A 12,448-nucleotide genomic window follows, 5' to 3' on the forward strand; every position below is an offset into this window, starting at 1 on the left:
AATGTTGTCGGATCACATTTTACACTAAATGCTACTACAGCAGGAACAAAGTTTGAGACTTAATCTGCTCATCTTCATAATTCAGACCTTTTGCTGATGTCTGGAAACTTTGCAAGAAGGATCCTTCAAGGGTCTATTTGCATGAGCAACCAGAGACCGGCAAGTAGAGAAATTTATTATGAGAAAACAGAGATTCAAGATGCACAAAACTGGTTCCATAATTGGCTGTTGTCAGAAGGCAAAGCGGGGACAGGTCTGACCTCCCCACCCCAGCAACTCTGGGTCCAAGAGAAGAGAAGAGAAGAGAAGAGAAGAAAGCAGCAATAAAATCCCAGGATCAGAAACATCTCTATGAGTTTTTTAAAGTAAAGGCTAGTCATGGACACTCAGTAATAGAATACAGCAGTTCCCCCTTATCCACAGGGAATATATTCCAAGACCCCCGGTGGATGCCTGAAACTGAGGATCATACTGAACCATATACATATATACCTATATGCTAAAGTTTAATTTGCAAATTAGATACAGTAAGGGATTAACGATAACAATAAAATAGAACAAGTATAGCAATATACTGTAACAAAAAGTTACATGAATGTGGTCTCTCTCAAAATATCTTATTGTATTGTATTTGCCCTTTTGTGATGACATGAGATGATAAAATGTCTCTGTCGTGAGATGAAGTAAGGTGAATGACATAGGCATTGGACTTAGTGTTAAGCTACCATTGACCTTCTGGTCATCTGCTTCCAACATGGTTGACCATGGGAAACCAAAACTGTCCAAAGTAAAACCATAGATAAGGGGGTATGGCTGTAGTCTTTATAGTGTATAGCCTGAGGAGAGTGGAGGATGTTTTTCACATTGGAAGAGGTAGCTGTAGAACAGGTTGGCATTCAGAAAAACAGAAGGGAGGCCTAAATACATAACAGGAGCATCAGGAGAAGTTCTGAAAACCCTGAACAGAAAGCCACAAGTGTTTTCACTGTCAGGATAGCAAAGTAGGGGCTTGGGTCCCCTTGAGTCCACATTCCAAGATGGAGGGGGAAATAGTGGATGCCTCATGGTAGGCAGGAGAGCTACATTCAGGAGCACACATAAAATGAGAGCTTCCTTAACAAATTAGAGGAGTTTAAAAGGGATTGGAGTTTCTATAGTCCCGTAGGTGACAGATGCACCAAATTCTATTTAAACATTCTTATGGTTTTTCCAAAGGTCGTGGGCATGCAAATTAATTTTCTATGTTAACTTATTGAGTAGAGCTATGCTAGGCACTGTGGAGAGGTCAGGAAATAAAAGAATTACAAATTTTTTTCTCAAAGGGTTACAGTCCTCTGGTGGAATATATGTTCCATGAAGGCAGGTACTTTATCCATTTTGTTGATTTTTGTGTTTTAGGACTAAAAAGGAGTACCTGGGATGGAAGAGGAAATTATCAAACAATTTGTTGAAATAATTTTTGAATGACATCAGTTAGTTTTGTAAGAATTGTAAAGAGTGATATCTATTATACTGCTAGATATGTATCAAAGGGAAATGACAACATATGTCCACACAAAAACTTGTATACAAATGTACATAGTAGCCCAAAAGTAAGAATGACCCAAATGTCCATCAGTTGATGAATAGATAAATAAAATGTAATATGTCTATAGAATGGGATATTCTTCAGCCATTAAAAGGAATGAAGTACTGATTTATGCTGCCACATGTATGAACCTTTTTTTTTTTTAACGTTCATTTATTTTTTGAGAGAGAGACCAGCACAAGCTGAGGAGGTGTAGACACACACACACACACACACACACAGAATCTGAAGCAGGCTTGAGGCTACGAGCTTTCAGCACAGAGCCCGACATGGGGCTTGAACCCACAAACTGAGAGATCATGTCCTGAGCCCTAGTCAGATGCTTAACTGACTGAGGCACCCAGGCACCCCCATGGATGAACCTTGAAAATATTATACTAAGTGAAAGAAGCCAGTCACAAGACTACATATTGTATGATTCCATTTATATGAAATGTCCTGAATGTGCAAATCCATAGAGAAAGAATGTAGATTAGTGATTGCCAGGAGTTCAGAGAAGAGGGATGGGAATGGGGACTGACTACTAATGGATACGGATTTTCTTTTGGGGTGATGAAATGTTTCCAAAATCTATTGTGGTCATGGTTGCACAACTCTGTGAATATACTAAAAAATCACTGAATTGTAGATTGATTTTGAGTGAATTTTGATTCATTTTGAATGAATGAATTGTATGGTACATGAATTATGAATTATATATAAATAAATTATGAGAGAGAGAGAGACAGAGAGAGAAAGGGTAATATCTGTAGGTTACCGTGGGGACGTATGAATGTACCACCATAGACCAATGCAAAAGTAAATTATTCGTAACTTAAACTTTAAGTTAGAGAATGTTTGAAATGATGCTCTTACAGAGATTTGCTGCAGATGCAAAACGAGAGGAAAATCTCATTCAAAAGTGATGATTTCTCACATCTCCCTTCCTCACATCTGGTGTCATGTGGCCTCTCTCTGCAGATTCAGTCCTGCCCCGGGATCCAAAAATCATTTTGATCTTGATTAGAGGACATTTGGTGAACTCGAGTTCAATATTCCAAGGACTTAGCATGATTTCTACCTTTCTGCTGGTTTGGTTCTGATCTGGCATTTGCATGTAAGCCTTATTCTTGAGTCTAAATCCCCAAGTCGCCCTCGCATTTCTGGGCTCATGCCTTTTTCTCTTAAGCCTAATCCCTTAGCCTAATACTGAGTATATTAGGACCAAGGTCTTTCCTGGTTTTTCAGGGCTTTTCCAGGCATAAATATTTGGTCCTTGCCTATGATTGAGCCTTGGACGTACTTTCCAGACACCAACCCCTACTCAGGACTTCTTCCTGCGATGCCTTGTCATAATATTGGGCTTTGTGATGTCATATGCCTATCCAGATGCCCTCCACCCGTCTGTGTCTTTCAAGACACAGCATTCCAGGGGTCTGGCTGGACTGACTTCCACCACTGTTGCACCTGCCTTCTTCCTCTCTGCTTCTTCAGTTCCACACCGCAGGTTCCAGATCATCCCAGTGATGCCAATCCTGGTACGACTAACTTTTTTTTATGGTAGGTATATCATCAGAATAATTTTGATTTTGACAAAAATTTACACTTTTGGGGGGCGCCTGGGTGGCTCAGTCGGTTGAGCGTCCGACTTCGGCTCAGGTCGTGATCTCGCCGTCTGTGAGTTCGAGCCCCGCGTCAGGCTCTGTGCTGACAGCTCAGAGCCTGGAGCCTGCTTCTGATTCTGTGTCTCCCTCTCTCTCTGCCCCTCCCTGACTCATGCTCTCTCTCTGTCTCAGAAATAAATAAACATTAACAAAAAATTTACACTTTTCATCCAATTTATCTTTTTTTAAAGATTCAACAGATACACATTTATTTATTCACCACTGAGGGCTTTACTGTGAGAGGTATTGTCATAGGTGCTGGATATACAAAGCTGAAGAAAGTAAAGCTCCTACTTGAAATAATGAGGATGATGATAATAACAACTAGTATGGTTGAGCATTTACTAAGTGTAGTTACTAGACCAAGTGTCAGAACTTCACTATCTCCTATATGTTTCACAACAACCCTTTAGTATGTTTTCATATTATTTGCATTTTGAAGATGAGAAAGCTGAGACCTAGGGAGTTACATGCTCAGGATTCAACTCTTAGACTATCTAATTCTTAATGCTAAGGTCTTAGTCAACACGAGAACCTAGATTCTAATGAGAATATAAAATACTGTGTTCAGATATCACAAAGCAATCTTATATTAAGATAACATTTGATCCTGAAATGTCTATAGAAAAAAAAAAAAAAACTATGAACAGACTTCCTACTCTCATGCCTAAGGTGATCTATCCAGGGTTGAGAACTAAGGTTTCACAAGATAAGGACTGATACCAGAGGTCAAGTTCAATAATGTTATCAAATCAGAAGGAGCAGGTGAGTTCCAGATGTTCAAACAACACCCGGGTACATAGCCCAGGTTAAAAAATATGAGAAATCCAAAGGCTAAATTACAGACCAGTTTGAACCATAGTATTTCTGTATCTAGACGGGGGCTCTGAAAAGCAGACACTGGGAAACCCAGGTGTGCCAGGAGTTCGGCAATTTGCAGAAACTTTCAGAATTCTTTCCCAGACATAGTGCGATCACAGTGAGACAAGCCGAGGGTAAAGACAAGCAGGCCACCTGGTTGGAAAGAGGAAGTGAAGAGAGCCAGTATTTCTAACAAATCGTGTATCTGCTACAATTTAATAATACAGCCCCACATTGTTAGAGAGACTAACCTGTATCTGAAACCAGCAAATTGGATTCCACTAAGTGATTCTTTTTGGCCAAAAAAGGAAGAAAAATAAACGTCAAAAGAACTAGAAACACCATTAAAGTGAGTTAAAGCAACATTAGCAATATCATAGAATATTCAACCACAGAAATAATAAATAGAATTGAGATTCATGCCGAGCAGTGTTTCATCACTTTCAGTACATTGTATTTTCCAAAGATGTCCACAACAATATCTTTCATCCCCTAGGTTCTTCTAGAGCCTTGCTACTCCTTCAACAAGAGGTGGAGTCTAAATCCCCTCCTTTGAAACTAAGTCAGCTCGTTGCTTCCCTGTAACCCATAGATTGTGGCGGAAGCAATGTTAACGTGATTTGTTAGGTCACAGAAGGCAATGTGGCTTTTATCTTGTTGGCAGGAACACTCATGTTTTACAGCCCTGAGATGCCATATAAGAATACAACTGTCCGGAGACTGCCACGCTGGCAAGCTACATGTGGACATTCTGGTCAAAACACTGCAGCTGACAACAGTCCAGACAACAGTCTGCTTCCAGTGTCAGCCGTATGGATGCGCTGTCTTGGCCACCCAGTCCCCTGGAGCCTTTGGATGATGACAGTAATAACTAACAACTGACCGCAATTTCATGAGAAGCCCCAAGCAAGGACTGCCCGGTGAAGAGTTTACAAATCCCCGACTCATAAAATTGTGAGCAAAAAACACCAGTCATTCCAAACTGCCCAATTTCGGGGTTAACTGGTATGCACCAATAGTAACCTGAATGACACAGAGGTGAACTCGCTGGGTTTCCAACACCCATGTTCCTCTTTTCCCATTGCAAACGTAAGAATGACTGCTGAAACATGGCAGGAAGGACACCAGTGTGGGCGGGAAGAGAGTGAGTCCCACAGGAAGTTAGTTTAGGGCCACCAGTAAAATAATCTGTCCGTAAGAGTCCATTCACTATTCACGGCATAATTAAGCAGTGTGAGATCTCAAAATAGTCGATTAAATTTTTTGTGAAGCTCAAGTTTTCATCTAAACAAGCGTTCACTTCCTGACTTCAATTTCAGGAGGTAAGAAAAGCTCCAAATGGTAGCATGGAATTTGCCATACTGATATGACCAGTGAGTCAGATGGGATATGTGTTTTTGTGCATTTATTCTCAACTTCATAGTAGCATGTTAGCGGAAACTACAGGAATGGATGGTAGAAAGAAACACTCTATTTCTTCTGCTTTGGTTATAAGTCTGCTAATTACAAAAAGATATATTTGGAACAATTGTTTTTAAACTATAAGTGGTAATCAGCAAGCTATGAATCAGGATTCTTAATTCTATTATTGCTTCCTTTTCACTTATTCTCATGAGTAGAAGTTTGCAAATAATGCACATTCTCCCTGCCTCAACTTCTCTTCCAACTAAAGACTCCCACAAAACATGCCATCTACACAATTCTCAGGAGGAAAGAAAAGAACTATTTCAGGCATAACCTCCTAACCTATTCAGCACACCCTCAGCCAGCAACCTCATTCTCCTTTTGGCATTCAGAGGGCTCTGGTATATCCCTTGCCCTCAAAAATGCTCTCAGCATAATGAAAGTTGAGACGAAAATTAATCATTTAGTGAGGCTTCTCCTGCATCTGTTTAAAAACCTGCCAGGGGTGGGGGAAATCTGTAGAACCTTGGAAGTCTATATGGGGATTCACATTGACTGTATGGTTCTGGGAAACTTGAGAAAATTAACGAGAACTGGTTACTAGGGAGAAATGAGGTAATGTTCCTCAGCACTTGAGATCAAGAACCCCAGCTTGGAATAGGTATCTTGCCTCTAATTTCCTATAGCTCTCTACCCCTACCATAGTCTTCCTACTTACCATCTCATATTTGTATTTTCTAGCTGGGCCCTTTCCCTTACTAGATTATAAGCTTCTTACATGTCCTGGTATCCTTAGTGCCCCAGACGAGATCAGGATATAATATGAACTCAATAGGCTTTTCATAAATTAACACAGTTTTAATTTAAAAAAAAAAAAAGATATCATGAATTTAATGATGCTTGGGAAGTATACACCTGGGGGTCTATAAGGAGGCCCAGGTATCCTTACACTAAAGTTTGGCATCTCAGTCCTTTTGAATGCAATCAGTTTGGAAAGGTCTTCAAATCTTCTCACAAATAAAAGTAATAGTAACAACAAGAACAACAAAAGCAGCAGCAACAATGGTACCAGACATTTTTATAGTACTTTTGTGTTTATTATAGTGATTTTTCTGACCATCTTTTTAGAAACTATTTGGCAAAACTGATCATTGTCACTGTATTGTCAGTTTCTTAATATGAAATTCAAGGAAGTAAATTATTTGTCTAGTTACACAGAAGTAAGGTGACAGGAGCAGGACAAAATTCTAGAGTCCAGGATTCCTGTCCCAGCCCAGTGCTCTTTCCACTGCAGCCCACTGTAAAATTCTGGAAATAGTGGAAACCATGGTTTACACTAAAAAAAAAAAATCATTTTGGATCCTGATCAAAATTTGATGTTGTGGGTTTCTGCGATCCACCTTAGCTGAGAGGTAGTCATTTTTCATTTCGGGTCAGCACTTCAGTAGCTGAAAGCAGTCTGTGCATTCATTTGAAATGAAGGATGGGAAGCTCCCTGAAAAGGTTTGAAGTCTTAATTCAATTGATATTGGCACAATAAACTCTGGGATGCATTCAAATCCATTACTGAGACTTCTCATGCCAGCAGATTTGCAAAACTAGATGTGGAACTGCATCAAGTTCCTTCTGCTGTGTGTTTTAAGGTGAAATGATACAGATCTTCTTTCTTCACTTGGGAACTGAAGGGTGTTTCACTTGATGATGGTCTCCCTGTCTAAGTGACACCATAAGGAAAAGCAAAAATGAAATATCTAACTCTTGCTTATCCCTGTAGTGCACACAGCAAGGCTTCCTGATTTTCCATGCTGGATTGGGATGTTCCTGTGGGTCTGGTAGTGGTCAACGGGGACTGGAGGATTCCATCGTTCCATATTCTCATGGTCTTTGATCAGAAGTTATAAACATCAGGAAACATGGAATTTTTATTGCTATATTCTAAAGCCAATTTTTTGAAATTGTGAAGACCTTTTAGATTAAATATTTTGGTCGTGTCCAAATGTTTTGCTACACTTATGAAAATATAACCTAATTCTTATTCCTCATTACTTTTCCTCATAGCTTTCTACAAGACCTAATATCCCAAAGGAGGACTGAGTATACTGCTTAAAATCTTATATTTAGACATTCCAGAAAAAATATAAATATAGAATAACTTTTTATCAGGATAATTATAGCTTCAAGCCATATAGAACGTTGATTCAACTTGCTCCAACAATAAAGATACTAATTACCTCTTATAGCAAGAAGTCCAGAGATTGGGTAGCCCTAAGACATGGTATAGTCAGGGCCCAGCTTTGAACTCTTCAGTGCCTTTGATTCTTTTATACCCAGTTCTTGGAAAGGCGCAAGGTGGTTAAAGCAGGTCTGGATGACATATCCAGATAGAAAAGTGGCCAGTTCTGGGGTGCCTGGGTAGCTCAGTCAGTTGAGCGTCCGACTTCAGCTCGAGTCATGATCTCACGGTTCATGAATTCAAGCCCTGCATCGGACTCTGTGCTGATAGCTCAGGGCCTGGAACCTGCTTCAGATTCTGTGTCTCCCTCTCTTTCTGCTCCTCCCCTGCTCACACTCTGTCTCTCTCTCTCAAAAATAAATAAAGATTAAAAAAAAATTAAAAAAGAGAAATGACAAGTGGCCAGTGCAGAAAAATGGGGCCACCTTTTCCATGTACAGTTCTCAGGAGGAAAAAAAAAAATTCCCAGTAGATGTCTAGCTCATTAGCTTAAACCAGTCATTGACAAAATCAATGGGACCATCATGTCTGTTTTAGACCCGTTAGGACCTCCCCCTGAGACGGGGATTGGATTCAACTGCCTTCAAGTACACACCTGCAAAGAAAGGTAGATATGAGAAGAAAGGAAGAAATTGGTGTGGTTGGAATTGGAGAAATGAACCAATGTTGGACAGGTGATCAGCAATGTTTAGGACAAAGTTTCTTCAGAATATTTGATATTATAAATTCCAGTTTTGTCACTTTCTTTGTTACTCTTATTATTAAGTGCCTAGTATTAACTGTACTAAGACTTAAGCATGTTAAGGTTTTAAAAGATATAATGAGAACTCAATAGGCTTTTGATAAATTAACAGTTTTAATTTTAAAAAGAAAAAAAAGAGGTCATAAATTCAATGGTGCTTGGGAAATACATACTCTCTGCTAGAGAAGAAAACAGTCCTTTCATACAATTAAGAAAAAATGATTAATAAATAAGTAAGGAGTAGAAACCGAGCACATCAGTCTCCCAAAGTGAAGAAAAGGCTAAGGATCTGCTGTTCCACCATTTAGTAAAGGTAAATCACAACACTTCTATACAAGATAATAAGGGAACAAGAGACTAAAGTTTTACCTATTTTCATAAACACATCATTTAGTATAAATGCAGATGGATGGGGGTGGGGGGAAGTTAGCAATAAGATTCTACCAGTCCCATATGAGGTCTAATGGTATTACAAGATGAAAGAGAACAGAGTTTTTTTTAATTGCAAACAAGATACCTCATGGTCTTCAATTCTTATTCTAAGAAGGTAGAAATTAAGAGTGGGTCCCCACTCCTGGGTCAATACTCTCAGCTCACAACCTGATAGAACTCCCTAGCTTGATGTTCACACAACAAATAGAACAATATATCCCCAGATCTGTGGAGGAGACAAGAAGATGATTGGGGATCTTACTTCTATAATTGTTGCCTTCAGAGGATGAGAACTACAGGTAATTTCATTAAGAGAGTCCCACTATCGGAACTTATAACACCCTAGAGTGTCTTTAAGGAAGAGGAAAAGACTTCATTAGTGGCTTAATCCTGTACTCTTTGCAATTCCCATATATCAAAGTTTGAAGATGAAAACGTTGGAAAATAAGTCCCTATTCAGGCAATGATTTAATCTGGAAGAAATACATCATTTAAAACAGAAAATCACAGTGAGGCCCAAATATGGAAACAACTACTTAGAATACAGAGCAACCTAAAAGAGCGAGGCAAAATATAAATAAAATATATTGAACTTTAAAAGCATTTCTCAAAGTCAGAAAGATAAGGATGTATTCTCTAGATGATTAGTTAGGATTTTGTATTTTTATTGTTGGTGAAGAGCAATATTTAGAGAAAAGAACCCAATCTTTCTACAGGGCAGAATAATGTTTGTATTCATGGCTCATGATGGTTACACCAAATGTACTAGCATAAAGTGTTGAAAATAACATGATCCTTCACCATACCCATACAATGAGATACTAACAACTCATATGGAGAGGAAGATCATAAGCAAAGGATAGATCTGATTTTAGGAACCAGAGAAGATATGTAATTATACAGTTAAACTTTGAATTTCACAGGACATTGGGGCAAGAAAGACTTTAAATGTCATCCAGTTTAACTCTCAAATCCTTAAGCAGAAAAGATAGTGAGAGATTTCATGATGGCATGTCATTGAGTTTATAGATGACTTTGCTACCCTTTTGTAATAGTTCCCGTGAAGGTCATTATGAGATCCCACGTGAAAAAAGAAGGAAGAAATAAAATAAGAAATTTCTTCCGAGAAACGCAATTGTTAAATTTTCTATGGTTTGGATTAGGAATGCTTAACACAGAGTTAGCAAGGAGGGCTGAGCACTTATAACCACATGCATGGAAATTTTAAAGCTTCTATTGGATCAAAGACTATATAGATAGTTATGTCTTTTTTTCTTTTTCCTTTTTTTTTAATTGCTTTAGCATCAGAATAGGAAGCTTGTGGAGTCTTGGTAAAAGCACCAATTCTATTTCCATTTTTATTCCTCTTCCAATTTTATATAAAAGGTACATTTTCATTAGAGGAATTAGGTAGCTAATTCTCTTGGAAAGATTCAGCTGTCACTGAGTAACACAATCTTTTCCTGCCTTCCTCACTCACTCTGGCAGCAACTGGGCTTAGCTAAGAGTGGTTCTCGTTTGCTGGGACGCTTCAGGCTGCAGTGACAGCTGACAGGAGAGTAGTAACAGCTAAGGTGTCAAGCCGTCCCTTCCCCAATTCCATTTGCTTTGGGGACGTGCTAACGTGAAAGTCCATAAGGGTCATTTAAGAACAAGTATTAAGTAGACAGTATAGGTCTTTGTTCCTCTATATAGTCCGCTTACAGAGGAAAATAATGTTTATTTTTTATTTAAGATCACTGTGTTTAAGTGATTTTATGGTCACTGATGCAAAATATCTTGGAAAAAATATCTCAGTTCATGTATGTGTTTGATGTTCAAGCAACCAAAAAAACTAACTCAATTTATAAATGCTTTCAACCCTATGCCTCAGGAATAGAGGATAAAATATTTTTTTCTTCAGTAAAGGATCACAAAATCCTAGTTTGATATAAGATGTAACAAAAAATAGATTAGTTTTCCAGTGTATGTAGAACTATGTTTTATATGGATGGAGAGAAAAGAAAGAACTGTCCACCAGCTAATATTCCCTTTTGATCGTAGATGTGATAATGTTCATAGGAAGGGTTTGAGTAAAATTCAAAAATCAACAACATGCGAAGCACCCCTGAAATGGGTTAAGCACTATATAGAATCAAACTGTATATAACACGGTTCCAACTGTAAAGATTTTCCTAACTTATTAGAATGACAATTTTGTGTGTCATGTCATGAAATATTATCCTAATAGATAAATATTACCTAAGTAAAATGATAATTTTGCCATTTCAGACACACTATATGGTTTACTAGAATGGGCATTTGCCCTGGAGTCAAATGCCTTGGTCAATGTCCAAACACTGACACTTAATAGCTATGTAACTTCTCTGTACTCACTTTCTCTGCTATAAGAATGTTGAACTAGAATATTTCCCAGTTCAAACATTTGGCAATTTATGACAACTTGAGAATATGTGCTATGTTTGTATAGTGGTTTACAATGTAACTAACAGGTAAAATTAGTCAATTATTAAAAATATTACCTAAGATTTAAGTGAATGTAGGTTAACAAAAGAAGTTCCATGTTCAAAACCTGTTTTAACAATGATTTGGAATAAAAATAACTGTCATGTGCCTCCCCACTAATGAAATTAGAGCATTTTAAATGAGTATATTTTTATCATGTTCAAATATGACAAACTGGGGCTGCCTGGGTGGCTCAGTCGGTTAAGCTTCTGACTCAGGTCTTGATCCTAGGGTTGAGGGTTCAAGCCCCACATTAGGCTCTGCATTGGGCATGAAGCCTACTTACCAAAAAAAATATGCACACACACATACATGTATATATACATGTATATGTATGTATACAGATACATACGTATACATACATATGTATGTATGTATGTCATATACACATATGTATATAAATACATACATATGTTTGTATGACATACGTATGTATGTGTGTATATATGACAAACTGAACTTTTATATGATGCCACTATTTACACATCTGGTGTTTGCTTTTTTGGTATATCCTTCTGACTTCTGCCAATCACTCAAGTAGTTTTAACTGAGGCGAAGTTATCCTGTCATCCTTGATTTGGGGCAATCAGCCATCACAAAACAATTCCTGATAAGAAACATTAGAAAGAGAGGCCTGCAAACAGCTCTCAAATGACAAATAAGGATATAGTTTTTCCAAATAGGAAACAGGAGGAGGTTAATTTAAAATAAACCACTATGAGGTTTCTTACAGAGTTAGCATCACCTACTTATCAAAATAAGAGTAATCATTACATGTGAGGGCAATTGTTCATCAGAACATCTTGTTTATTTGGCTGATTGTTCTCCCCAGGTATAATGCTTTTCAACAGATCAATCAGCAGTTTTAATCGGCTTTTCAAGACTCTTTAACAGGATAATTTGGCCAAATGGCACATGTTATATAAATCGCCCACCCCTAGCTTTTCCCATTACAGACGAAGAAATGCACTCAAGAGTTTCATGCAGACCTGTTGTCGCCTTCTGGCTCTTCCGCTTTCCTGGGAAGTTGGGCAAACTAC

General features: G+C 38.2%; 1 long non-coding RNA gene across 3 annotated transcripts in view; it reads left to right on the forward strand.

Annotated features, from left to right (window-relative positions):
* Nucleotides 1-2,960: 2,960 nt before the first annotated feature.
* Nucleotides 2,961-12,448, forward strand: part of LOC147577535 (uncharacterized) — a 55,395-nt gene continuing 45,907 nt past the window's right edge. The window contains exons 1-2 of one of the 3 annotated variants that reach the window (XR_015240376.1): nt 2,961-3,127; nt 4,757-5,138. This is a non-coding gene — a long non-coding RNA (uncharacterized LOC147577535). Of the gene's footprint in view, nt 3,128-4,756; nt 5,139-12,448 lie in introns of those variants that run through there. The other 2 variants (XR_015240375.1, XR_015240377.1) reach the window with 2 other exon arrangements.

Source organism: Puma concolor, chromosome C2, assembly GCF_028749965.1.
Source record: "Puma concolor isolate L17-30 chromosome C2, mPumCon1.1.hap2, whole genome shotgun sequence".
Classification (NCBI taxonomy): Eukaryota; Metazoa; Chordata; class Mammalia; order Carnivora; family Felidae; genus Puma; species Puma concolor.